General features: G+C 42.1%; 1 protein-coding gene across 7 annotated transcripts in view; it reads right to left on the bottom strand.

Moving 5' to 3' along the window:
- OTUD7A (OTU deubiquitinase 7A) overlaps positions 1–27,945 on the bottom strand; it is a 167,154-nt gene that overhangs the window by 92,214 nt on the left and 46,995 nt on the right. For 6 of the 7 annotated variants that reach the window (XM_075431847.1, XM_075431848.1, XM_075431849.1 and 3 more), the window contains 2 exons: positions 13,671–13,743; positions 12,973–13,078 (listed from right to left, as the gene is read on the bottom strand). The gene's annotated coding sequence lies outside the window, so the exon portion shown is untranslated. Of the gene's footprint in view, positions 1–12,972; positions 13,079–13,670; positions 13,744–15,661; positions 15,794–27,945 lie in introns of all 7 variants that reach the window. The other variant, XM_075431846.1, reaches the window with a different exon arrangement.

Genomic DNA, 27,945 nt, shown 5'->3' with positions numbered 1-27,945 from the left:
TTTAGCAAGTCACAATGTACAATTTAAACTATGCTAAAAATGATTCCATTTAGTTTGCTGTCATAAATCAGTGATCTAAAAGATTACCATGGATACTATGGTTGTTAGGATACAAGGAAATGCATGTAGCTCAGCCCGTTTTGGCATTTCCCACACACACAATACAGCCTCAATAATTTAGTTAGTTTTCTGGGTTTTATCTTTTATTTTTTGGTTTTTACCTGCTTCACTGAACACCATCTTTAACTTGATAGTACAGTGTGCAAAAACTCGAGCTAATATGTCACTTGCAGTGAGATTTATAGCAGCTATTGCTATCCCTGCAAATAATTTCTTCAGTCATTCTGTGAAATGCAAGTTTTTCCTTACTCTTCCTTACAAATGGCCTTTCACCTGACTAGTGTATGGGAGATTATAATATTAATCTGTGTAGGAGTCATAGAAGCATTAAGTCCAACCATCAACCCATCACCATCATACCTACTAAAACTAATTGAACACTAAGGCTAACCTCAGATCTTAAGAACTTAATTTTGTTATTATGAATAGTCCTTCTGAAAGAGCGTTATCCCTTCTCTTTACCCACTGACTACAGAGTAAGCATAGGCTAACATTAGCGGCTGTGAATAGTCAATTTCAGGTCAACCTTAAGTACTGCTTACTCTGCTGTATTTCTTTGTATAGTGGGCCAATAAATTGAAGAATGCTCCCCATATGACCACAACTTGGCCCATGACAACTTATACAGAGATATAAATATACAGAATAAAATTGTTAAAGTAATCTCAGCTGCAATTCCTTTATAACTCTGGGGAAAAATTTTTAATTTATCTTTTTACATTTTTACTTTTTTTTGCACGATCCTTGCAATAACTTCCACGTGAAGTCAGCAAAGAAAATGAGGAAACACAGATTAAAAATGCTATGTATATATTTCAAAACAAAGAACTTTATCTCAAACAGGTCTTCTGAGGGTAACAAGAAGTCTTAGCAAAATCAGCCAAGGCCAGATGACAGAGAAGGTCTTCAGTGAGAATGAATATTCACAGTAACTTGCTCAGTTTTTCCCCATTTTTGTCTGACGTTTCAAAGTAATCACTGACAAGGAGCTGAAGAAGTTTCCTTCGGTCAATTCTTCAAAATACCTCAGTTCTCTTCTGAGACTCCCATGCAATCCCTGTCCTAAACTCAAAAGGGATTCTATTTTCCACTTCTACTTCTGACACAGGACTGAAATACTTCCTACAATCTTCTCAGCAGCTTAGGACCAGTCACACAATGATGAAAACCTTCTCTGCTAATATTCTGTTGAAGCTGGATCAGTGTGTCCCCACAAAATCCCAAGTGTGTGCTCACTTCCATTAGTTTTGTGTCATGCATGCCATCTGAAGTAGTTTAAGGACAAGACAAAATCATTATCTTTCATAACATGAGCTTTGTGCTTAGTTTCTGTTAAAAGTAGACTTCTTCAGTTTAAGTTCTACATTTCAGAACAAGGCCTTACCTACAGTTACGTTGCTCAGTGGTTCTTTGCAAAGATTTCATTAAGCTCAGGCAACACATGAAGGAAAAAATGTCTCTAATAATAAGGAAGCAGTATTATTTAGTATTTAAGAAGTAATAGCACAATCATCTGAAGGAAGAGCTTTTTACGTTAAAGATGGCCACTATCAGTATATAGGTTCTCTTAAAGAGAAATGACAAGTATTGAATAAATGATTATTCTAGTCATGCAAAGTGGCTCTGCCATTTGTTGAAAATTATGGCGGAAGGGTATGGAATTTGACACACAGCATCTGTCTATAGCTCATCTACATAAGATCTATGACTGGCTAATGTTTTGCATTCTTGCAGACACCTTTGGCAGTTACACTGTTTTCCCAGAGAAAAGCAGAACTTTGATGATCTAACTTCTTAATGACCATTTCTTGAGCACAGTCTGAAGTGCTAGCACTAAAACATTTTCTTTGTGTGCTGAACTTTTATCACTTGAAACCTCTTTGTAACCACTGCATGAGGAACGCCTATTGCTTGATCTGTTTCCAAAGCCTCTATAGTCTGTCACAAGTTACTGATGAAGGAAAAAATTTCTCCTCTAGCTAGAAAAATTCTTATTTACCCTGACTAGTGTTTCTTCCATGTGAAAAATGGAACACATTTCTCCCCTCCTTGGCTTATGATAGTTTCACTCAGAAAATGCGTGCAGTGGATTGAGCTGACAGGGATATGCAGGCAGAAGTTTAAAGGACATCAAAAGTGCTAGCATTATGAGCTTTATATAAATAGTCTTATTGACACAATTCTCCAAGTATCCTTTATCTTCTTGTACACAAAGATTAGAGAAAGGCCCAAATGCTTAATTGTATGTTAAGCGCACAGTCAACACGTGAAGAGTTCAGTATAGTCTTAAAATGGAGTCTTCAACATATTCATGCCTTGAGGTAGACAATTCAGTTGCTATTTTAAACACAAGGCTTGACTGACTGTTACTCTTCACTTTGCAGTGTTCCTCACATCAAGGCAAAACACATAATGGTGATTTTTCCGCATTCCCCTTAAAAATACTGATCCCACCAACTGGTTCATTCCACAGCTTCAATGACAGACTGATGGGAAAGTTCTCTCTTTTACAAGTACCCTAAAAGTAACGGCAAAATTGAACTTCTAAGCTTCAGATTCCACACAAAAAGCAAGTCTTTGTAAGTCCTTAGATGCATATAATGTAGAAAGAATAGCAAATTACTAGCCTGCCAGGCATTCATATACTGTGCTAGAATTCAACAGTAAGCATATTAGCTCAGTGTATACAGCAGTTAAATACGCTACAGCAGGAAAGAGCTCACTTAGACATTATGCAGCAAAACAGAACTGGCAATTTGCCCCAACCCTGTGACTCCTCTTTTCTGTGAAACCTGGAGTCCCCTCAGTTACTGCATTTAGTTTGGAAAACCAAACTAAGAAGAATAGGTGGTTTAATTCTTTTTTTGTAATAAAAACTATGCTTTAATGTCATTTCCAGGATTTTTAAACAACTACAGATACAAAGGAGAAAAATATATGAGACATGGAATCTGGAATGATTCATTTCACAACATTGTGAAGATGCGTAATTTAAGTACAGCAACTGTGTTTCACTTAAACTGCGTAAGTAACTGACAGTATTTGAAGAACCCACTAGGAAAACTGAAAACAATTCATCAGACAAATCTAGAGAAAGCACTCCTCCTCCTATTTGAATAGTACAGAACAATGTATCACAGACGCAGTATTAAAAGCCATTAAACAACTCAATAGCTATGCTGGTGACCAAGTAGTCTCAGCTTGTCATATAGCTGATCAGAACCTGAATCTTGAACTCTTCTTCAGCTCAGGGTGTCAAGATGTAGGAAAGTCATGCAGGGAAGGTCATGCATCGCATTTCATACAGAGAAAGAATTGAAACATGACTATAATAAATTATAACCTGTTTTAAGTACTCTGAAGACACTCATTCCTACAGTCACCACAGCAGGATTAAAGTACAATTCTTATAAATCATGTTCAATTGTTGGAATCTTTGCACATGTTAAAAATCTGCAAGTTAGTATCAGGGTTAGGGAAAAACACCATACTTTTTTCAATTATGGGTTATTTCTAAACCTCTCTGCCAGGGTAGGGACGGACAGGAAGGTGTAAGCACATTATTTTCCATGCCAACTCAACAGATCACTTCTCATGGTGGAAAGGGAAAAATGTGACAAGTTTTGTTCAATAATCTAAGCAGAAAAGTACCAACTCTGAACTAGGTCCTGAAGAAATTGCTGAGAGACATTCTACTGCAATTGAAAAGATCTCTCTTTTGAGTCCTAGGGAAAGAAATAATAGGTATCTGTACTGAGTGAAGAGCAATGTCAGAGGAACTCCTTACAACAGGCGGAACATCTCAGATTTGGCCTACATGAAAGACTCCTACTAATATATGTTTCTTAAAGAGGAGGCGGGATTTCTCTGTGACCAACAATCATATGCAGGTACAGTTGCATTGTATAAAAAGTGTGCCTGATGGTATAAATTAATTTGCGTGGAGGACTGCTGTAATTGACAAAATGAAATCAGGGTTGACTTACAAATCAATACCTACAGAAGGTGGATTTACAGTGCTATCTCTGACAGCAAACTTCTAGCAGAGGCAAAGCTTCAGATTGCCTGATTCTGGCCATTTTTTTTTTCCTGCTAAAACTACTGTTGAGGAACCAGCCTTGACAGAAGAAGGGAGTGGAATCCCCCATTGCCAGGCCATGTCACAAAGAACATCTGGGTTTACTTCCACATCACCTTTTTGAATATCACCTGTTTTAAAACAAATGATTGAAGCTTATCCAAGTGTTGTTTGGCAGCTTCTGAGGATGTTAGCAGTATTGAGGAGCATACATTAATTTATAAGCTGCTGTGAAATATCACAGTATGTGTAGAAATTATCAGAGAAGACAAGACATAGGCTAAAACAGATTTTTCAAAACTTGTCAGACACCTCACACTCCAGTTAGAGATATCCTGGGGTAAAAACAGGAAAAGGTGAAAACAGTTTTCTTCAGTGAAATAACAAATCAATGAGCTTGGTCATTTGTGCCTTGTTGTGGCTTATCAAAGATTTTGTGTGTGTGTGTGTGTGTGTGTGTGTGCGCATGTCAAATGACAAAGGAAACCATGCAGATTTTTTTTTTAACGTAAAAGCAAAAGTAGTACTACACTATTTAATTCTCTGCAGTCTTCTTAGGATCTGTTTCTTTTCTGTGTTGCAACTCTTCTTCAGACTTAGGCTTATATGCATTAGCAAACCATAAATTTCACTTCGTTTTCAAGCAAAATGTCTGATGTGAAATTATCTAGTATTAAAAGTGGCTGTTCATCAAAACGTAAAGAAAATGTAAGATGCTCTAAGCAGCAATAAAAGCCCTCTTCCATTTAGTCAAATCAATTTGGTAAGATTCTGGAAGTTTTGTTTCCTCACAAATAAGCTATAGCTACATCTACAGTTGTAAAATTTGATATCTCTGCATTTATAATTTTTCCTGTAATTCAAGGCAATATTAAAAAAATAATAGTAATTAACAGGAAATACTCCGGCTCAGCGAGGAGAACAGGAAGCTGATGAAGGGAAGTGTTATAAGAAAACATGCAGAAGAATTGTACACAAAAAAAGTATTAGCAACTAACATATTCAAAGTTTGATGTTAAAATAGTGCAGTCTGATTTTTGAGAGCTTTTGAACAGTTCTGACCAACTTCAACAGGACTAATGGGTATTCAACATCTCCAAGCAGTAGACCATTAGTTCTAATTACCACCGTGGTCATCATTTATTTTACATTCTATGAAAAGCAGGACACAGTTGGAGTCAAATATCAGTGTGTGAAACAGGAAATTTAGAAAGGCAGAAAAAAATGGAAATTGCTGTTGCTTGCAAAATAAGCCTGGGGGTGGTGGAATAAAACCCTTTACCACACTGAATATTAATGTCTACAGGCAACAGCTAAAGAAAATAACAACAGTGCCTGTTTGTTTTGTTTTTTAAACTCACACACCAAATTCACATATGAAAACAGTGACTATAAACTAAACGATGAACATCTCTTCTGAAACAAAACTGCTCATCATAGACTACAAGGCAGAAAAAAGAGGGAAAATTACAAAAGAATTTGTATTCTCCTTGAGCCTTAGTCAACAAATGTGATGACATCATCACTCTAAGGAAGTCAAATGTGGTTTGTAGAGCTTACTGCAAGCTTCAGCACATAAATATCTTTCAGTTCAATCTACTTCAGAAGGAATTATTTATATATATTTTGAAATGTCTCAAACACATGAATTTGAGAAATACCTGTATTTTTCTCTGCTTTTTAAAACAAAAAAGTAGACAAATTAATAAAACAAATTCCTTTAAGCTACGCAAAGTGACATTCTCTTTCACACATCTAATTTTTTTGTCTTTAAAATAAAGACACATGGATCAAACTCCTCCACTTTTCTGATGATCTGAAACTAAATGCATAGCAAAGCTGATTGGGAGTCGCTGCTGATTATTTTTAGGAACCATGTATCATCACTTTGGACAATATACGTCGTCAATTTATTAAAAAATTTTAAAAGCAGCATGGCAGAAAATTGCTCTTCCACGCTAGCAGGTCTGCTTATTAGCCCAAAAAGCAAGGAAGAATTAAAGAATCCTGTTACTGTTCGTTCAATATGAAAAGATGTAGAGATGGAGCAGAAGTTATTTCAATGATGATCTATAATTTCAGTTAGGTGTTACATGAAATACTAATGGCTGCAGGGAGGGAAAGAGAAAAATCTATTATGTGACATGGTGAGTTGGTCCCACAAAAACAGATCAGTAGTGTTTGGTAAGGCAGACACTCAACAAACAGGCAAGACTATAGACCACATAACAGGCAAACAAAAACACAACAAAAAAAAGATTTTGCTTGAAAACATGTTCTTTCATCACCTGCAAAAACACCAACCAAATAAGCTGATGAAAATGGTGGCCTAAGGAGCAACCAACCACAGTGCAAGAAGCAGAGAAAGACTTACTCTCACTTCCCCATTTAGTTCTGCAGAAACCTGTCTGAAAAATTATGTTGTTATTGTTTATGTCAGTCACTTTCCACTAAATCAGTCACGTTTCCCAGACACTGAATACTTGCAATATTCACCCATCTGAGTCAGCTTTTCTCTTATTTACTAGCATTTTGGAAAAAAAACATTGTTTTTCAGTTTGATGAACCAGTCAACTAACCAGCAGTATTCTCTGTTTCATGACAGAATGACCTAATTTCTTGGAGCTGTAGTCAGCAGACATTGAAAAGCAAACCATCTATGGGGAGTTCATAATACTTGAAAATGTAAAAAGGTACAAGTTGAACTTTATCTAGTTGATAATAATTTCTTTTTTGAAGCACTAGCAAAGTAAAAGTGGTGGCACCAGGAAAAGAAGAAAGTCATTACCACCAACTAGTCTATTTAAACTTGAATCTGAACTAAGCTTATGCCACCAGTATTTGTGCTTTAATTAATGTAAAAATGGGTCTGGTTATGGGCAACGTAATATATACAACTCAGAAACTACACAGCAGCTACTATTTTCTTATGTACAACATCAATCTTTTCTATGATGATGATCTTTAAAGATTAGAGGCGTTAACTAAAAGGAAGAAAAAACACCACTTTCAAACAGATTTAATCCAAAAGAGATTTAGCTGCAAAGAACTTCTTGAGCAACTTCAAACAGTCCTGAATGTGACCTGTGATTTGATTTTTTTGTTTTTTAACACAGCTTACATGACTGAATATCTAATCCACATATACAAATCTACATCTGCTTGATTAAATTAGACTGTCAGTCTCCTTTCACTCTGAGAGTGACGGAGCACTGGAACAGGCTGCCAGGGAGGTTGTGGAGTCTCCTTCTCTGAAGATATTCAAGACCTGCCTGGACAAGGTCCTGTGCAGCCTGCTGTAGGTGACCCTGCTTTGGCAGGAGGATTGGACTGGGTGACCCACAGAGGTCCCTTCCAACCCCGAACATTCTGTGATTCTGTGATTCATTCTGTAAAGCCATAGCCAAAAGGCCCAAAATTAAGTAAACAACCTCCAGCTGGAGGTTGAAAATCTGGCTCTGTATTTTCTCTACAATTCAAATGATAGAATTAGAAGCTCTAAGTAGCATGCCCTCAAACAGAAAGACATTCAGAAAATTTATATCATAATTGCCACTGCTACTTACAGATAAGCAGTAAACTTTCCCATAATAGTTCACCTCTTGAAAATCAGACATTTTATAGAAAGTTCTGGGAAACTGCCTTCTTCTGGATGTAAGCAACGTCCTGAAGACTTGCAAGTGGCAGTTTGTTATGCTTTGGGTGATCGTATCACCAGCTCTGCGGGAGACAGCAGATATCTGATGCGGACGTGTAAAACTAGACGTTATCAGAATTCTTTGCACAGGATTAGCCCAGAGCAAGCACTGAGCTGGGAGGGTGAGAGATGCTTGGGCTTCTTTACAACCCAGAAAACCTCCTTGTCAAAGTAGACATTGAGTTTAGTAGGAACTGAAGGGCTTACACAGCACAAGCTACAGCTTCAAGACAGCAACACAACAGTGTCTGTGACTTCAAGCTTTAGCCATCTAAGCCAGTGTTGATTTATTTTTGCAACAAATGACTAAATGCTTAGAAATTATTTTTGCCATCAAAAGATTTTCAGGTTGGCAATGTAAAGTGGAGTAACAGATCATTTCATTTCCTCCTTCCTCTTCACATCTGCAGGTTCCCTGGTCTACTCTGTTTTCCTACTCTTCTAGTCCTTGACAAGCAAAAACTAGCAAAAGTATACTGTAGAATTACATAATTCAGATGCATAGATGAGGCACATCAGATAGGTTGGGTTTAGATTCGATACATAGCAGCTAATAGCATATAGAGTGCTAACCGGTATTACCTGAAATCAAGATTGGAGAAGGTCAACCATATGAGCCATACAATGTTATAACTCCTGAGAACCAAGTTTAGATTTTTTTTCAGTTATATTAGGCACAAAATATGGAAAGATTAGAGTGTAACTTGTCTCATGCAGGCACTGCTTATCTCTATTTGAACTCTATCAGTAACAAGAGACTGGAATTGGCTGGAGTCCTGCCCCAAATAAAATAATCACTTTTAAAAGATTAAAGAAGCCATTAACATGGATTGACTTTCCCCCGGCAGAACAGAGCAATGCAATCTGTTCAGCGCTGGTGATTGGTCAAGGACAAATAAAATTAGTCTGACACCCAGACAGAAAGACAGGGACTTGCAGATGATAAGTGCAGTGTCCAAACTCACAAGGACTTTTGAAGTGACAGTGGTTCCAGGGGAAACATTCTATGTGTAATATTTGGATACAGCTTTTCGTCCATGACAAAACTGAATATTTACAAAATTCTCAGCAAGAAACCCAAAGGTTCTACTAATTATCATTCTTAATCCTCACAGCTTAAATAAAAACAGTTTCCACAGAGGAGGGTGGAGTTCTGAAAAAAATTTGTGCATCAGCTATAGACAGAACTGATGAGCTCAGCAACAGTTCAGGAGCCTTTAGAGAGTTTGGTACACAAAGTTCCACTTCTTGATTATAGATTCTTTGCCTGTCTCTCCCGTTCAGAAGAGACCTTTGATAGTCAGACACCAAAAATCCCATACTCTCAACACAATTCAGGCTTGAAAGTAGGAAAGAAAGATTTGTGAAATTTAACTTTGCTTCTTTGCTTGACTTCATCCACACACAATCCAGTCTGTTTACATGTATTTGGTATGAAGGTTTGCTTGTAAGGAAACATTTTTATCATCTCTCTTTTTCTAGACTGTATGAAAATATTATTACTCAGAATCTGCGTGGACAGAAAGAACACTCTTCAGCACAGGACTATTACCCAGGTCTGTATTTATGTTCTTACTCCACCCCCTGAAAGTACTGAAGAAAACTATTTTCTGTTGAAACTGTATCAGATAATATTTGGATAATTACAGCTCAACAAGGAAAGAATACAGAGGACACTGACAAAAATAATTTCAGGTCAACACAGTATGTTCAACAAACTTCACAACTGTCAGATGTAGCAATCCAGCTCTTTCTGAATGACTATTGATTTCATAAAACAGTGTAGCAGAAAAACAAGACCGTATATGCCAATGCACAAGTGAGCACAACGCTAACAGCAGAGTCTGTTCAGCTGTTATCCTTAGGACAGAAAAAGGAAAGCAGTATTGCTCAAGGATACTTATTTCATCTCAGAGATTTCACAGTTGAGAACACTTCAAGCATTTGCATTGGCTGTTGTTCTTGGATAAACAGGCTAGCTCACAAGTACTTCTTTTTTTGTAACATGCACATTTTCTTTCTACCACCTAGCGCTCTCTCATTTCAGAATTAGATATTATAAGACAATGTCCTTTTGTGCCACTGCTCTTCCACCATCAAAACAGAGCCGCCTGACATTTTTTTTAAACACAGATGTATTTATCATTGCTTATCAATGTTTCTCTCACTTCAAATGAGTTACAAAAGGACTTCTAAGGAGATAAAAAAAATACGTTTCCATGAAAAAGGAAGAAAAAAAGAAAATACATATTTCATTTCCAGCACACTGTTTTATAAGAAGCATACCTGCAGTAGTATAGTTTGTTATTTGATTACTTAAATATTTTTCCTTTACCCAGACATATTGCTGAAATAATTTCATAATTCAGATTATATAAACATTTCAAAATAATGAAATAGAGGAATCCCCATTCTTTGTTCAAAAATATTTAATCCAGTTAAAATGTTGATTCAAACTCTTGATACTCCTCCCTGAAGTTTGATGACGCTTACGATGATGAGAATATAAGCAAATCAAGAAGAAACACAATGTTGTATTTAATAACTTCACTCATGGCTTACTGAGTTCTGTAAGACTTTCCCTTGAAATTGCAATGGCATAACTTAATAAATACATCAGCAAAAAACAGTGCAGGCTTTATTTTTTAATCTCTGGAATTGAGAGACTGATTATATTTTTTTAATCGAAATAAAATCCATGGTTTCCATTATTTTTTCCTGATTTTTTTTCCCAGCTAGGCACTATCTGCAAGTTACTGACATCATCTTATTTTCAAAATCTGTTTTAAGGTTTGCCAGCACAATGTTTACGAAAGCTCAGAACTCTGCTACCGACAGTTGCTCCATTGCAGACTGTAATGCCAGCAGCAGAACAAGTTTACGGGTCAGGTTTTACAAGCACAATCTCGAATTTAAGCAGAAAAGTTTAGTAGAAAAATACACCATTTCAAAGGCAGCCAAAACCTGCACCTGTAAGAAGACAGTACAATTTGCCACCCAACAGTCTGCCCTAAACTCTATGATCAATGATGACTATTCAACATCTTTGCTACACAAATTTCTTCTATTTAAAGCAGACTGGGAAATACTAGAAGTATTAAAAACAACAAAGCAAGAGAAGATTAAATTAGAGTTAGCTAGCTTAGAAGTTTCTTCTGTTCGAATTTCACATTTTTTCCCCCCTCGATTCCCTTCTGCTCGAAATACACTGAACGTGTCATTATGTTCCCTAAGTTTTGCTAGAAGCACTGTCTTGATATTTTTGAGCTTTGCCTCCCCCAGTTATCCATTCCTCATGGTCAACTTCTCATGATACGTGCTTATGTAATCCTGTATAATGACAGAAAAATAAGCATAGAAATAACCCGATAGAAACATTTATTTTTTCATATCACTGCAAGTGGGTAGGTTTATATCTCTATTAATCAATAATGGAAAGGCCCTTATGAAAATCAAACTGGAAAACAGATGCTATGAATTTAACCATAAGAAACACTGCTGAATTCCCTGACGTCTGTAGGGCTGAAGTTTCAATACTGACTGATGTAGAATAAATAGTTTTTAAAAACTCTCGATAAGGTACAGTGTGAATCAAGACACCTAAAAGAAATTTAAGTACATCTACTGTAAAGCTAAGAATCCTAATAAGCAAGGGCTTTAAGTTCTGTCTGATCTTACAAATGCTATTCCTGACACCGGAATCAGCTAAAAACCTCCCCTCCTCATACTTGCACTTTCTATTAACAAGGCCATTCTGAAGGGTATTAACATTCAGCCACACCTTAATCACAGTCAGATAGACCATCACAAATTCATGCAACTCTTGAATGAAGTTCTGCAGACTGGCCTTACGATGAGTTGGTCATCAGAGATACCAGGGTAACAGGCAGTATTCTTCTGAGTGGCTTCATACCACTTGCCTCCTACCATGCTGTAGATTTTAACAAAAATTGAACTGTACACCTTTTCATAGATTGGGCACTTCCCCTCTTCTGCTCATCAATGCGCTTCCTCATTTTCAGTACAGCATTACATTCCCATAATATTCCCAGCAGCTTTCTAGATCCTCATCAAAACCAACCAGTTTATGAACAAAAACATTTAGATATGTTTAAAAATTGTTTCTCCTTCTTACACTCCAGGCCCAATTCTAACTGGTTCTAAACCACCTTGTGTATTTCACAGCTTTCATATGATTTAGGTGCTTACACTACAGAAGGAAGCATGCCTGAGTCCACTTAAAATTAAACAAGGCTTTCCTCATTGCTCCAGCTCAAGGAATACATGGTTAAAAATATAGTCAAATCACTGTTTATATGAAAACTTATTGTGAAGTTGACAGAGGTCACAAATACTGGATAGGTTTGGTTTTGCAGTGAATCCCAATATAATTAGTGGGTCATGAGTACTGAATCATCTTACAAGGTGCTATAGACTACTATAGAGAAAGTTGACATGTTTCATGCAACTTGGTAGCAATAAATTTATCAAATTTCACACTGATAAAGGTTAAGAATAATTTCCCTTGCAGTTCAGTTCCAGGAATTAATGAGCTTAGCCAACAATGTGCCTGTAAGGTATGCAATTATGACACTATATTAAAAGTGGAGTCAAGGAAGACAGATTAGTTTTAAAAACATTATTAATTTTGAGTCCCTGCACTTTATTACAATTTTAGAGGGTATTTAGCAACTCAAAATTAAAAATCTCATTCCCATGTACTTACTTTTCAGCACATTGTTCAAGACAGACCCTGTGGTGTCAAATCAAGAATACAGACCACAATTTCTCATACTTTTCTCGTGTACATAATCGAAAGTAGTTATTTTCGGCTCCATTTAGTTTGCTGTTTTAATTTATTGAAGGTCCACTCAAGCAGTTCTGTGGACCTAATGTGGCAGGGACGGAAAAACGCAGTGGGGAAGAACTTCTCAATCCAGCACTGCTGCCAAGGAAGTGTTACATGTAACATGCTTCCAGAGAAAGAGAAACATTTGTGTGAAAAGTTTCACTTAAGCGATGTATTTAGCATCATTGCAAAATTCTGTAGCAGAAGCAGGGACAAAATCCAACTCACCATGGTAGGTTTTACTTGCAAAAATGTCCCCTCTCTCCTGCATGCCCTCTCTCTGTTTGGTGAAGCAAATGGGGCGGGCATCCACACCAGTAAACCCACTTTCTCCCTAGAAAAAGGACAGAGAAGTCAGCAAGTAAATGGCAATTTACAGCAGTTAATAATCACCTAAACACCACTCATTTAGCATATGTATTGTTCAGTTCACTGCCCTTACCAAGGTTATTACTATGGGCATCTTCCATTTAAGTTTCACAGTGGGCTGCACCATGTTATTACAGAATGAACTGTTAAGAAACATAAAAGTGAAGAACTAAGCCCAAACCAGAGCTTCCGCAGTGACAGATCAACTGCTGCAGTGGTTTAACATGGCAATGGTAAGGATGGTTTTAGGAACTTATTTAGCATCCTAGCTTTAGGAAGCACAGGTAAAGATTCGTTTAATGAGTAACACTGCATCCACCAGCTCTATGTTGCCACAGGCAGTAGCCATGCTGTTAGCTTTTTAATAATTTTAGTTGGCCACACTTTATTGTTGTCAACCACAAAAATTAAATTCTTGCTTTCTTTGCAAGGCTCTTATGCTCAGCATTTCAAAACTACTAAATGACGCATGCTAGTTTGAGGGTGGAGGCGATAGTTATAGCTATTTTACAGGAACGAGGTAGGTAGGCCCCTGGTTTTATTTCTAATGTGTTTACCTATGTAGGAAGGCAGGAAGCAACTGTCCAGCTGATTTTACTCCTGATTTTGAAGCTCTGCAGTCTTGAGCGCCTGTGAAAACAAAGAGAAGACCAGAACATGTTTTACTCCAAAAGTGACACTGTAAAGTACGGTTCTGCATCCATTTATCATTCCTACTATGCACCCTAACCTTGGAATCTTAAACTGCAGCCCTATTATGGAAAAAAAAATTTCTTCCTTTCTTCCAGCTTTGACCATTCCCAAGATTCTTATAAGCACTTCAGTATCTCACTGTTGAGATGACAATAGCTTTTCCATCAAGAGCTTCAGCCAGAGCCCAATCCAATTCAGATTAAACAAAAGAAACATCAATTATCAAACAGAGAAACTGAAAGGAAGTTTTATGGAGGGAAACTTTGACCACTGGCACACATTAACCCAGACATAGGATTCTAAAAGGTAACTTGATAAACCGAAATGGTATGCCTTGAGACTGAGATTGCTTTGCCATTGCAGAGGTATGTACATCAGATGATAGCTTCTTAGGAATGCAGCCCCCTTACTGTTTGGTTCAGAGAAACAAAGGCAATATACATCAAAATCCAGTTTAGACGGCTGGTTTTCCACCAGTTTGACTGTAAATTCCATGTCAATGGCAGAACTGAATAAATCTATTCTAGCTGATCCAGTACATTTACTCCCTTTCTACTCATGAAACATTCCTATGCAAATTGAGATTTAGTAATTTTGACCAAAAAATATTACATGACTTTAAAAAACAAACCTAACAACAACAAAGCATTGCAGATTGATCTAAAAGAATCCTCAATATTAATTACATTAACCATGAAACATAAACCAGAGTGGTTTAAAGAGCTATATGATAATGTCTTGCTTCCCGACTGAATATGTGAGCATGTTGTAGTTTATCTAGTTTTTTATCTGGTTTACCTGTTAAGAGAGCAAAAATGATCAGCACATACTCTTCTTTTAAAGCCTATTTAGTGATACTCTGTCCAAATATCATTCTTTCTGACCCTAACTAAAGTCTGCTTCTCTATTAGTCTAAGTAGCATTAAGCAAGGTCTTAAAACATTGTATCTTGTAAAGTTTTTAAGGCTATCATTCTTACACTTGCTTTCTCCCAAATTTTTTGAATTTTTGTTCCTCCTTGTTACAACATATTAGACTGTCTCCTCTATAAACAATTTGCTTTTTCTTAACAAAATTCACATATATATTTGTATTTACTTTACATTTATGTAAGCAAATCCACATATTTGTTGAATACATTTGTTTTTATAAAAAGATAGACTAACAAACTCTCTTTTCTATTTTCCTTTTCTACTCTTTCAGCTGTATTTTTCCTAGTACATATTGTCACACAAATTTATTTCAATATAATACACCTTCACTGGTCATTTTTAAAGCCATAAGACACTGCCTGCTTTTCAAGTTCCATTGAATTTTCACCTGGTTATCTTGTGCTAGCCACCTAGAACACCAAGTTCACTCTTCTGTGAAATTCCACTCAAATGGGAAAAAAGCTAAGGTAACCTGGCCGGAAAGAACTAAATATCCTCCATACTCACACACAGACTATATGGAAGTAGTGTTGGTTACAAAAATAACACATTTAAGGTTTAGAAAATGAATATGCAACTCCATGCAGTTGGGAACTTACATGCACATTTTTACAAACGTCTACTGAAGTCCATAGGCAAAACTGTACTTAAATTTTTGACTAAAGATATCACACCTTTGATTCCCAGCATTATAAGAAACAATTCAAAATACCAAATTAAGACAGGTTTTTAAGAGATTGTCCAGATACTTTTTTTCACTCCTGCCGAGGTCTTTATTTCAGACTTCTAGATTGAAACATTACTCAAACTTCCTTTCAATTTCACTGTAGTGTTTATATTGTTATGTGCCGATCGTACAAGTATACATAATTACACTAAAATTCTTGTGGTTGAAGAATGGTGCTCAAGATCTTTGAGCTCACCTGCTTCATCTCCACCAGCAACATTTCATTCACATGATTCATGTGGTGCATCGGTAATGCTGTTGGTGGAAACAAAAAAGAGACCCCAAGCCTGTTGTGTGGTTCTGATGCCTTCACATCCTGCTGAACCACCTGACACAAACAAAACTCAATTAACACTTCCAGAAACAGGACACACGGAAGAACTACTCCAAGTACCACCGTCCATCAAAGTGCCCATTTATTTCTCTGAAGTGCCATTAAAACCAGCTGTTTTAATTGCAGAAGTTCAAAACCAGCCAGAACAAAGCTCTCTCTAGATAGCAAAAATGGGAAGTAAAAAAAAGCAATACACAGGAGACTGCAGAGAAAAGTGTCTCCTGGTTACTTTGCCTCATGCTAAAACCACCTCTGGACTCTTTAATGCATCCATTGGATAATAAAACAGAGGTTAGGAGAATAAGAGGAAGTATGTTGGTCATAGAATCATAGAATCATAGAATCATAGAAAGTTTTGGGTTGGAACGGACCCCTAGAGGTCATCTAGTCCAACCCCCCCGCAGCGAGCAGGGACACCACTAACTAGATCAGGTTGCTCAGAGCCCCGTCCAACCTGGTCTTGAATGTTTCCAGGGATGGGGCCTCCACTACCTCTCTGGGCAACCCGTTCCAGTGTTTCACCACCCTCATTGTAAAGGATTTCTTCCTTATATCCAGCCTAAACCTACCCTGTTTTAGTTTAAAACCATTACCCCTCGTCCTGTCACTGCTGTCTCTACTAAAAAGATTGTCCCCATCTTTCCTATAGGCTCCCTTTTAAGTACTGAAATGCTGCAATCAGGTCTCCCCGCAGCCTTCTGTTCTCCAGGCTGAACAAGCCCAACTCTCTCAGCCTGTCCTCGTAGGAGAGGTGCTCCAGCCCTCAGATCATTTTTGTAGCCCTTCTTTGGACCCGCTCCAACAGTTCCGTGTCCTTCTTGTGCTGAGGGCTCCAGAGCTGAACGCAGTACTCCAGGTGAGGTCTCACCAGAGCATAGTAGAGGGGCAGAATCACCTCTCTCGACCTGCTGGCCACGCTTCTCCTGATGCAGCCCAGGACACGGTTGGCCCTCTGGGCTGCCAGTGCACATTGCCGGCTCATGTCCAGCCTTTCGTCTATCAGTACCCCCAAGTCCCTCTCAGCAGGGCTGCTCTCGATCCTTTCATCCCCCAGCCTGTATTGATAGCGGGGATTACCCCAACCCAGGTGTAGGACCTTGCACTTGGCCTTGTTGAACCTCATGAGGTTCACACAGGCCCACCTCTCCAGCTTGTCCAGGTCCCTCTGGATGGCATCCCGTCCTTCTGGTGTCTCGACCGTACCACTCAGCTTGGTGTCATCTGCAAACTTGCTGAGGGTACACTCGATGTCGCTGTCCATGTCATTGATACATATACTGAACAGCACCGGTCCCAGTACGGACCCCTGAGGGACTCCACTCGTCACTGGTCTCCATCCGGACATTGAGCCGTTGACCACTACCCTTTGGCTGCGACCATCCAACCAATTCCTTATCCACCGAACGGTCCACCCATCAAATCCATGGCTCTCCAATTTAGAGAGAAGGATGTTGTGGGGGACCGTGTCAAAGGCTTTACAAAAATCCAGATAGATGACATCCATAGGTTTTCCCTTGTCTACCCTTCTTGTTACACCATCATAGAAAGCCACTAGGTTGGTGAGGCAGGACTTGCCCTTGGTGAAGCCATGCTGGGTGTCTCGAATCATCTCCCTGGCCTCCATGTGCCTTAGCATATCTTCTAGGAGGATCTGTTCCATGATCTTCCCAGGCACGAGGTGAGGCTGACAGGTCGGTAGTTCCCAGGGTCTTCCTTTCTACCCTTTTTAAAAAGGGGCACAATGTTTCCCTTTTTCCAGTCACTGGGGACTTCCCCTGACTGCCATGACTTTTCAAATATCATGGAGAGTGGCTTGGCAACTACGTCAGCCAGTTCCCTCAGGACTCTGGGATGCATCTCATCAGGTCCCATGGACTTCTGTACATTTAGGTTCTGCAGGAGGTCCCGAACCTGGTCTTCACTTACAGCTGGAGGGATTTTACCCTCCTGGTCTCCTTCATGCCATTCATTGACTCGGGAGGGGTGAGGAGAGAGGTTGCCAGTGAAGACTGAGGCAAAAAAGCTGTTGAGTACCTCAGCTTTCTTCTCATCTGCTGTTGCCAGTTCGCCGGTCTCGCTCATGAGCCGGGGTACGCTTTCTTTGACCATCTTTTTCCGGCTGACATACCTGTAGAAGCCTTTCTTGTTATTTTTCACATCCCTTGCCAAGTTCAGCTCCAGCTGTGCCTTGGCCTTCCTGACCCCATCCCTACACATCCAGGAAGCTTCCCTATACTCTTCCCAGGAAGCCAGTCCCTGCTTCCACTGCCTGTGCAGTTCCCTCTTCTTCCTTAGTTTGACCAGCATGTCTTGCCTCAGCCATGCCGGTCTCTTCCCTTCTCTGCCCGACTTCTTACATTTGGGGATCGAGAGCTCTTGCGCTCTGTGGAATACATCCTTAAAGACCTGCCAGCTTGGTTCTGTTCCCCTGTCCCTGAGGACTGTTTCCCAGGGAGTCCTTCTGACTATCTCCTTGAAGTGCTGGAATTTTGCCCTCCTAAAATTTAGGGTCCTGACTATGCTCTTCATTATTCCCATTTCCCTCCGTAGCGTTAGTTCCACCAGCGCGTGGTCACTGCAGCCCAGGCTACCTCCAATCTTGACATCCCCAACGAGCTCACTCGCATTGGTGACCACCATATCTAGTATCGCATCCCCTCGGGTAGGGGTGCTTATTACCTGGCTTAAGAAGTTGTCTTCAATGCATTCTAGGAACCTGCTGGATTGCCTACAGCTTGCCGTGTTGCTTTTCCAGCAGATGTCGGGGTGGTTGAAGTCCCCCAGTAGGACGAGAGCCTGCGAGCGCAAAGCCTCCTGGAGTTGGAGGAAGAACGCTTCGTCTATCAGCTCCTCTTGATCTGGCGGCCTGTAGTAGACACCAACCACTAGGTTCCCTTTGTTGCCTCTCTCTCCGATTCTTACCCATAAGCTTTCGACCAGCTCATGGCTATTCTTCAGGGACAGCTCTTCACTCTGTAGTGTTTTCTTGATGTAAAGGGCAACGCCCCCGCCCCTCCTTCCTCGCCTGTCCCTTCTGAACAGCCTGTACCCATCAAGAGCCACATTTCAGTCGTGGGATTCATCCCACTAAGTTTCCGTGATGGCAATCAGGTCGTAGCTTTCCAGCAGCACGACTGCTTCCAACTCCTCCTGTTTGTTTCCCATGCTGCGTGCGTTTGTATAGAGGCATTTCATCTGAGCTGTCGGCCTCGTTACCTTCATAGCAGAGAACTCCTTTTTTCCCTTGAGGTGCTTCATGGGTATTTTCTTGTTGGCACCTGATACCTCAGGCGCCTCCAGCTCCCCTCGGCAAGACTTCCACATTGTTGCAGTGTCCCTCACCTGCTGCTGGGCAACGGGTTGAGGGCTCCTACTAGCCCCCCATCCCTCTAACCATTGTGTATCCTCCCCTAGCCTGTCGCTGGGAAGCCTGATAGGTTCCCCTTCCCCCTTCACCTCTAGTTTAAAGCTCTGTCAATGAGCCCCGCAAGCTTTTGGGCAAAGATCCTCTTCCCCCTTTGAGAAAGCTGGTCCTCATTTGATGCCAGTAAGCTTGGTGCTGTGTATGTCGTCCCATGGTCAAAGAACCCAAAGTTGTGGCGGTGACACCAGTCACGGAGCCATGTGTTGATAGACTGAGTCTGCCTATGTCGCTCATGTCGCCTATGTCTCGTCTTAATTGCATGAAATTCATGCAACAGCACAAGCAAAGAAGACACAAAACTTGTCTTTCAATGCAGAGGCCATAGCAAAAGCTGTAGTTGTCTATAACTGTGAACTATAGATTTAAATGAAATTGTCATTGCCAACACAAGCAATTAATTTGACCTCAGTATTCAATTCTATATTATTTGATGAGACTGTCAAAATGATTCATACATAACAGAAGAAAAACAAATGACACTAGATTCAAACTGAAACAATCACAAGAAAGCGATAATGGAAAGAACATCAAACATCTCCAGTAAGTGCCTATGAAGGTAATTAATGCTTTCAGAATTCAATCTGTGTCTTGTTTATGGCATAATCGAAATATGACATTCACTAATCATTCACGAAGGTTTTGGTGCAGTAATACCTTGACATGATTACACTCTAATGTATGTTCTCACATTTAATTATGTGATAGGTACTATCAATATATTGATTATATTAATGTTTAAGCTCAGATTTATAATTCTGTCTCTGAAAATAAAACACAGACACTTCCAATCATGCAGATAATGATTACACACATTTTTTCATTGCCCAAAGAAACAATCACACTGAATATTTCCAGCTTCAAAATGCAAACAAGGACCTTTTTGAACAATTTTACTCTGATCAGTTCCATCATGAAAGGCTGTAAGCGGACAATACAGGTATACTGGATGTGCCCATGTTTGAGGTTTATGGCAGATCTCATGATCAGGTACTGAAATAATTTTTGCAAAAGCTACTGTACTTGAACACTGACAGAAACAGTATCACTGAGATCTTGGGAAGTTTTCTGCACGTTCGGTTTAGCTCTCCATAGCGTGTGTCACTGAGGCAGCAGTCTTTTTGTCCAAAGTGCTAATTTAAGACATGAATAAAACTCCTGGTTGTGTTCATTGTTGCTGACTTTTTAGCCTCTGTAGTAACAGCATGAAGTCACAGAAAACACAGTAATTGTTTGACTGGTCAAAAGCTAAAGACACCTTTTTACAATGGAAAACTCTCTTTTTAGTTAAAGACCTATACAACACACACTTCTTTATCACATAAAGCAGAGACACTTTTCCAGGCCCACGCTAGAAAGCTACCAAATCTAAACTCTCAAGTTTATCAATTACCTGCATTAATCTTTTGATTTAAAACAGCTAAAATCCGATTTGAATAAACAATGGATGTTATCCTCCATCCCCACATACCTGCTTTATACTACTTTCCCAGTAAATCTAGTCTGTACTGACTCAAAGATGATGCTAAAACCTTGTAGCTTTAAAAGGTGGGTTCTTCTTCCTTCTCTGCGGCACTGGTTTGGGCCACCGGGTGCCATTTGGTCCTTTTCATTTGCTCTGATACTTGTTTAAGTGGTCTGTGGGCCACTTCAACTCACTCAGCCAGTAAAAAAACCCTGCATCTTTTCTTTTGTCTGGAACAATTTTGTGCTGGATTGAATCAGCTCACAGAAGGGTCTGCAAAACCACCACAGCCAGTACAAGCAGGGTAAAGAATCTCTTTTCTTCAGTTCTGGTGAACTTCCAGACTAGCTCTCCTCTTTTGTAGATCCACAGCTTCAGTGTATGGCAACTGAGCTCATCACAGGTCGGCCCACTGCAACTGTACTGAGGGCAGAACTGCGGTCTGCTCTGCAGTGCTGGTGCCCTGCTAGCCCTGGAGAGTGGAAAGGTACCTTCTGACATGGCCAGAGCTGGAAAAACAGTCTTCACCTTTAGCAGTATAAAAGTAAGCTGGGTTGGAGCTTAGGTCTGAGGGCTTTAGCTGCATGTTGTACACAGCTTGTGTTTCAAAGACATTTCCAAATACATGTCTGCACATTTCTTAGCAGTCTCACAAATAAAAACCTGTGGAAATAGCACCAATCCTGTCTGTCCTAGAAAACTGGGGTAACAAAAGTGGAATGGAACATCTTTCTTTTCTTCAATAGCCAAGGAACATTTCACCAAGAGTAAGAAACAGTAAATTATTTGACTGTCTAACTCTAGATCATTAAATGAATCTGACTCTTCTGTGCTGTCAGGAATGCAGCCAGCTACTCTCATCAAGTCTCTGTAAACAGGACTCAGAAATGCAAGGTCATAAAACTTCTTTCTAATCTCCCCAATACTGTGAACACCTACACTTTATTGTACATATTTATTTTTTTAAAATACCATCAAATAAGTAGCTTTCTTTTTCCCCAGCCATTGAAAGCTCAAAATTCTCAATTAAATGAGTTCTAAGAGGGTTTTTTTCAAGTTAAAAATGGTATGGACTTAACTGAACTCCAGAAGTAGATCTTGACTACATAACTCTTCACACACTTGCATTAAAACATCTTAAAAAATAGGAACCAAAGGAACTCCAATACTGGGAAAATGCCTTGGAAAAAAAGGTTATATTTCATACTTGGAAGTGCCTAGCCTGTACCACTCGTACCACTTCTGTTTAACTTTATGATGAAAATGCTCTTGGTTTTGGTTTTCAAATACAAAGTTGTCCAATTTCACCTATTAACGCAATAAAAGCTCATTCTGTAGCCTTACTTTCATTAAAGGAGTAAGTTTCAGGCAATAAAAATGATGTCATGTTTCCACATTTACAAAAACCCAGAGATACGTAATTAAAATCTTCATTATTTCTCCCTATATAAACCAGTTATAGGACTTCCAAATTGCTTTCTGAACAATGCTTCCCCCCCCAACTTTTACAGTCAGAAAATTAAAACAAAAATCACACAAAATGATCAAATAAAGACTATCTGTAAACTAATATATGAATCTTGTAAAGCTGTTTTGGTTTCGGCTGCTGCCGGCAACAAAAGCACCACGCGGCCGACCCTCCCCCCGCCGGCGTGCGGAGGAGAATGAAAAGAAAGAGGCAGAAACTGGTGGGTCGGGATAAAGGCAGTTTAACAGAACAGCAAACAGAGGGAAACAGGAACAACAACGATACAAATGAGGAGAAAACACAACAACGAACCGCACAACCCAGACAGCCGCTCTCCCGAACAGCACCGGCGCCGCGCCCCCCCAAGCTGCGAGTGAGTCCCCGCCGCGCCGCCCCCCCCACCGGAACCCAGCGTAACGGCACATGGTATGGAATACCCATGGTATGGAATACCGAACTCTGTTTGGCCAGGTGGGGTCCGCCCCCACTCCCCCGGCTGTGCCCCTTCCTGGAGTCCAGTGAAAATTAACCCTGTCCTGGCCAAACCCAGGACATTATCCACCCCTTATTCCATACCATCTACTTTATGCTCAGGTCCCCCATTGTCCAGTTGATCACCACCACTTCTCCTGTCTCCAGATATCATTCCCTTAGTCTATGGATCATCACTCTAAAGTGTCCGTTGAGTTCATTTAATCCATGACTTCAGGCTCCATCTGTCGTAATGGTCTTCTGTGGCAGGAGAGGTGATGTGTGGTGATGGGCGGTCCCTTGCTGCATCCGGAGCTCACGGCTGATGTATCTGGTGCGGCCCGTGCCCACAGTCTGCAGGAGATGTTGATCTTGATGAAGTTGCTGGATGTCAGTTGTTGAAAACCAGGTCCAGTTCCATCATCGCTGTGCTCTGCTAGGTTTTTATCGAAAAAGTCCATCCTTCTTTAATCTGGAGAATTCTTACTATGCTACTACTGGTACAAAATATAACAATTATAACAGTGATAACAGACAGTGACAGGGTTATTTAACAATTAACTTTATACAATTTATTTATGGACTATTCTCGCCAAAAATTAAATCCCCATGAGGTACACATCGGACTTCCCCATCCTTCCGCATTACCCACCAGGTACACCCAGGTCCTTGAGCAAAAGCAATCCCGCGGACGGGCTTGCCTTTGCCCGAGGCAGGACTAACCCAAACCGTCTTCCCTAACATGTTCCGCATGTGCACTACAGGGACTTTATCTCCTTCTACGGGGCGCTGAGGTTTTGACTGGGCAGGACCAGCCCGGTTGGTGGACCCTCTGGTGTTAACCAACCAGGTGGCTTTTGCTAAATGGGTATCCCAGTTTTTGAAAGTCCCACCCCCCTTTGCCCTCAAAGTGGTTTTTAGCAGCCCATTGTACCGCTCGATCTTTCCAGAGGCTGGTGCATGGTAGGGGATGTGATACACCCACTCGATACCGTGTTCTTTGGCCCAGGTGTCTATGAGGCTGTTGCGAAAGTGAGTCCCCTTGTCCTACTCAATTCTTTCGGGAGTGCCATGTCGCCACAGGTCTTGTTTTTCCAGGCCCAGGGTAGTATTCCGGGCGGTGGCATGGGGCACAGGGTAGGTTTCCAGCCATCCGGTGGTGGCCTCCACCATTGTGAGCACTTAGCGCTTGCCTTGGCGGGTTTGCGGCAGTGTGATGTAGTCAATCTGCCAAGCCTCCCCGTATTTATATTTTAGCCATCGTCCTCCATACCACTGAGGCTTTACCCGCTTGGCTTGCTTGATTGCAGCGCATGTCTCACATTCATGGATAACCTGTGCGATGCTGTCCATGGTCAAGTCCACCCCTCGGTCACGAGCCCATCGGTATGTCACGTCTCTTCCTTGGTGGCCCGAGGTGTCATGGGCCCACGGAGCTATAAACAGTTCACCCTTATGTTGCCAGTCCAGATCCACCTGAGCCACTTCAATCTTAGCAGCCTGATCTACCTGGTGGTTGTTTTGATGTTCTTCAGTGGCCCGACTCTTAGGGACGTGGGCGTCCACGTGACGCACTTTTACAACCAACTGCTCCAGCCGGGCAGCAATATCTTGCCACAATGGGGCAGCCCAGATAGGTTTGCCTCTGCGCTGCCAGTTGTTCTTCTTCCATTGCTGCAGCCACCCCCACAAGGCATTGGCCACCATCCAGGAGTCCGTGTAAAGATAGAGCACTGGCCACTTCTCTCGACTGGCAATGTCTAAAGCCAGCTGGATGGCTTTCACCTCTGCAGACTGGCTTGACACACCTTCTCCCTCAGCAGTTTCCGCGACTTGTCATGTAGGGCTCCATACAGCTGCCTTCCACCTCCGCTGCTTCCCCGCAATGCGACAGGACCCATCCGTGAACAGGGCATACTCTTTCTTATCTTCTGGCAGCTGGTTATACAGTGGGGCCTCTTCAGCACGTGTCACCTCCTCTGGCGATGCTCCAAAATCTTTGCCTTCTGGCCAGCCCATGATGACCTCCAGAATTCCTCGGTGACTGGGGTTTCCCATTCGGGCGCGCTGGGTGATCAGCGCGACCCACTTACTCCACGTAGCATTGGTGGCATGATGCGTAGAGGGGACCCTCTCTTTGAACATCCAGCCCAGGACCGGCAATCGTGGTGCTAGGAGGAGCTGTGCTTCAGTGCCGACCACTTCTGAAGCAGCTCGAACACCTTCATATGCTGCCAGAATCTCTTTTTCAGTGGAAGTATAGCGGGCCTCGGATCCTTTGTATCCCCGGCTCCAAAACCCCAGGGGTCGACCTCGAGTCTCCCCTGGTGCTTTCTGCCAGAGACTCCAGGTTGGGCCATTCTCCCCGGCTGTGGTGTAGAGCACATTTCTAACATCTTGCCCTGACCGGACTGGACCAAGGGCTACGGCATGAACTATCTCCCGTTTAATTTGTTCAAATGCCTGTCGTTGCTCAGGGCCCCATTCAAAATCATTCTTCTACCGGGTCACGTGGTACAGAGGACTTACAATCTGGCTGTAATTTGGGATGTGCATCCTCCAAAAACCCACAACACCCAGGAAGGCCTGTGCTTCCTTTATGCTGGCTGGTGGAGACATAGCTGCTATTTTGTTGATGACATCCATTGGGATTTGACGGCGCCCATCCTGCCATTTTATTCCCAAAAACTGGATCTCTTGCGCAGGTCCCTTGACTTTACTTCGCTTAATGGCGAAACCGGCTTTCAGAAGGATCTGAACTATTTTCTCCCCTTTCCCAAAAACTTCCTCCGCTGTGTCGCCCCATACAATGATGTGATCGATGTACTGCAGATGTTCTGGAGCTTCACCCTTTTCCAGTGCAGTCTGGATTAGTCCATGGCAAATGGTGGGACTGTGTTTCCACCCCTGGGGCAGTCGATTCCAGGTGTACTGGATGCCCCTCCAGGTGAAGGCAAACTGTGGCCTGCACTCTGCTGCCAAAGGGATGGAGAAGAATGCATTAGCGATGTCAGTTGTCACATACCACTTGGCTGCCTTTGACTCCAGCTGATATTGAAGTTCTAGCATGTCTGGCACTGCAGCACTCACCGGTGGTGTTGACTTCATTCAGGCCACGGTAGTCTATTGTCAGTCTCCACTCTCCAGTAGATTTTCTCACTGGCCATATGGGACTATTAAAGGGTGAGCGAGTTTTGCTGATCACTCCTTGACTCTCCAGCTGGCGGATCAGCTGATGAATGGGGAGAAGGGAGTCTTGGTTGGTACGATACTGTCGCCGGTGAACCGTTGTGGTTGCGATGGGCACATGTTGTTCTTCAACCCTCAGCAACCCCACAACGGAAGGATCCTCCGAGAGACCAGGCAAAATGGACAGCTGTTTAGTTTCTTCCGTCTCCACAGCACCTATGCCAAAAGCCCACCAATACCCCCCTTGGGTCCTTGAAATACCCTCTCCTAAGATAGTCTATCCCAAGGATGCACGGAGCCTCGGGGCCAGTTACAATGGGGTGCTTCTGCCACTCCTGTCCAGTGAGGCTCACTTCAGCCTCCAATACACTCAGCTCTTGGGACCCCCCTGTCACTCCAGAAATGCAAATGGACTCTGACCCTTGGAAATCTGATGGCATTAAAGTACACTGTGCACCAGTGTCCAATAGAGCTTTACACTCTTGTGGATCTGACGTGCCAGGCCACCGAATCCACACTGTCCAATAAACACGGTTGTCCCTTTCCTCCACCTGGCTGGAGGCAGGGCCTCTCTAATCCTGGTCAGAGAATTTGCTGCTCACCTGCTGTAAAAATGACTTGGAGGTCCCCTCCAGAGGATCAGAATCAAGATCAAACTGTCTACCTGGTCTGGAGAGCTGACTGCTGGAAACTGGAGCGGCATTTTTCCTAACAGAGTCCCCTTTGGTGATTGTTTTACCTCGCAACTCACGCACTCGTGCCTCTAGACTTGAGGTGGGTTTTCCATCCCACTTCCTCATGTCCTCTCCGTGGTCACGCAGGTAGAACCACAGGGTGCCCCGTGGTGTGTAGCCTCTGTATTCACTCTCCTGAGCAGAGAAACGCTTGCCCCTAATAGCTGAGACACTGGCCCGTACAGGTGGGGAGTAGCACCTACTCTCTTTCATTTGCCGCACCTCCCGGGCCAGTTTCTCCAGAGCTGAGACAAGGAAGGAAGAGAGACTTTCCTCATATTGCCGGAGTCGGACAGCCACCTCATCCAGTGTTGGTGCCTCTTTACCTTTCCAGTTTACAACTGCCAGTGAGTTGGCATATGAGGAGGGTGCGCTCCGCACAAACTTCCTCCACATAGATTGTGAGCACTGGAGTTCATCTGGGTCTGTAGGTACCTGCTCATCGTCTGTGTCACAGTAAACCAGCTCCCGCACAGCTAATTCCCTCAAGTACTGAATACCCCTTTCCATATTGGTCCACTTGTCAGGATAGCATACAAAATCGTCACTGAAGGGTTATCTCTCCCTCACCCCTGACAGAAGTCTCCTCCAGAGGCTGAGGACTTGTTCCTTCTTCCCAATGGCCTTGTCAATGCCCCCATCCCTGGCCAGGGATCCCAGCTGCTTGGCTTCCTTGCCCTCTAATTCCAAGCTGCTGGCCCCGTTATCCCAGAACTGCAGCAGCCAGGTGGCAATGTGCTCGCCAGGGTGGCGGCTGAAGTCTTTCCGCATGTCTCGCAGCTCACCCAGGGACAGGGACCAGGTGATGATCTCTGTCTCTATCTCCCGCGATGACCCTGGCTCATCGTCATCCCTCCTTAGTCAACCTGGTGCAGCCCGGCTCCCTGGGGCCCACCATATTGATGTCGGCCTTAGCGCGGATGCCTGCTCGGCATAGCGCAGTGCAGCCCAGAACTCCTGGGCTCAAGCGATCCTGCGGGCTCAGTCGGTAGAGCATGTGACTCTTAGTCTCAGGGTCGTGGGTTCGAGCCCCACGTTAGGCGCCAAATAAATGTTTTGGTTTCGGCTGCCGCCAGCAACAAAAGCGCCACACGGCCGCCTCTCCCCCCGCCGGAGTGCGGAGAAGACTGAAAAGAAAGAGGCAGAAACTGGTGAGTCGGGATAAGGGCAGTTTAACAGAACAGCAAACAGAGGGAAACAGGAACAACAACGGTACAAATAAGGAGGAAACACAACAACGAACCGGACGACCCAGACAGCCGCTCTCCCGAACAGCACCAGCACCGCACCCCCCCAAGCTGCGAGTGAGTCCCTGCAGCGCCGCCTCCCCCCACCGGAACCCAGCAACCCAGCGTGACGGCACATGGTATTGAATACCCATGGTATGGAATACCGGGC

The sequence above is a fragment of the Opisthocomus hoazin genome, chromosome 10 (assembly GCF_030867145.1).
Source record: "Opisthocomus hoazin isolate bOpiHoa1 chromosome 10, bOpiHoa1.hap1, whole genome shotgun sequence".
NCBI lineage: Eukaryota > Metazoa > Chordata > Aves > Opisthocomiformes > Opisthocomidae > Opisthocomus > Opisthocomus hoazin.
This window is presented reverse-complemented; position numbering and strand designations above follow the sequence as displayed.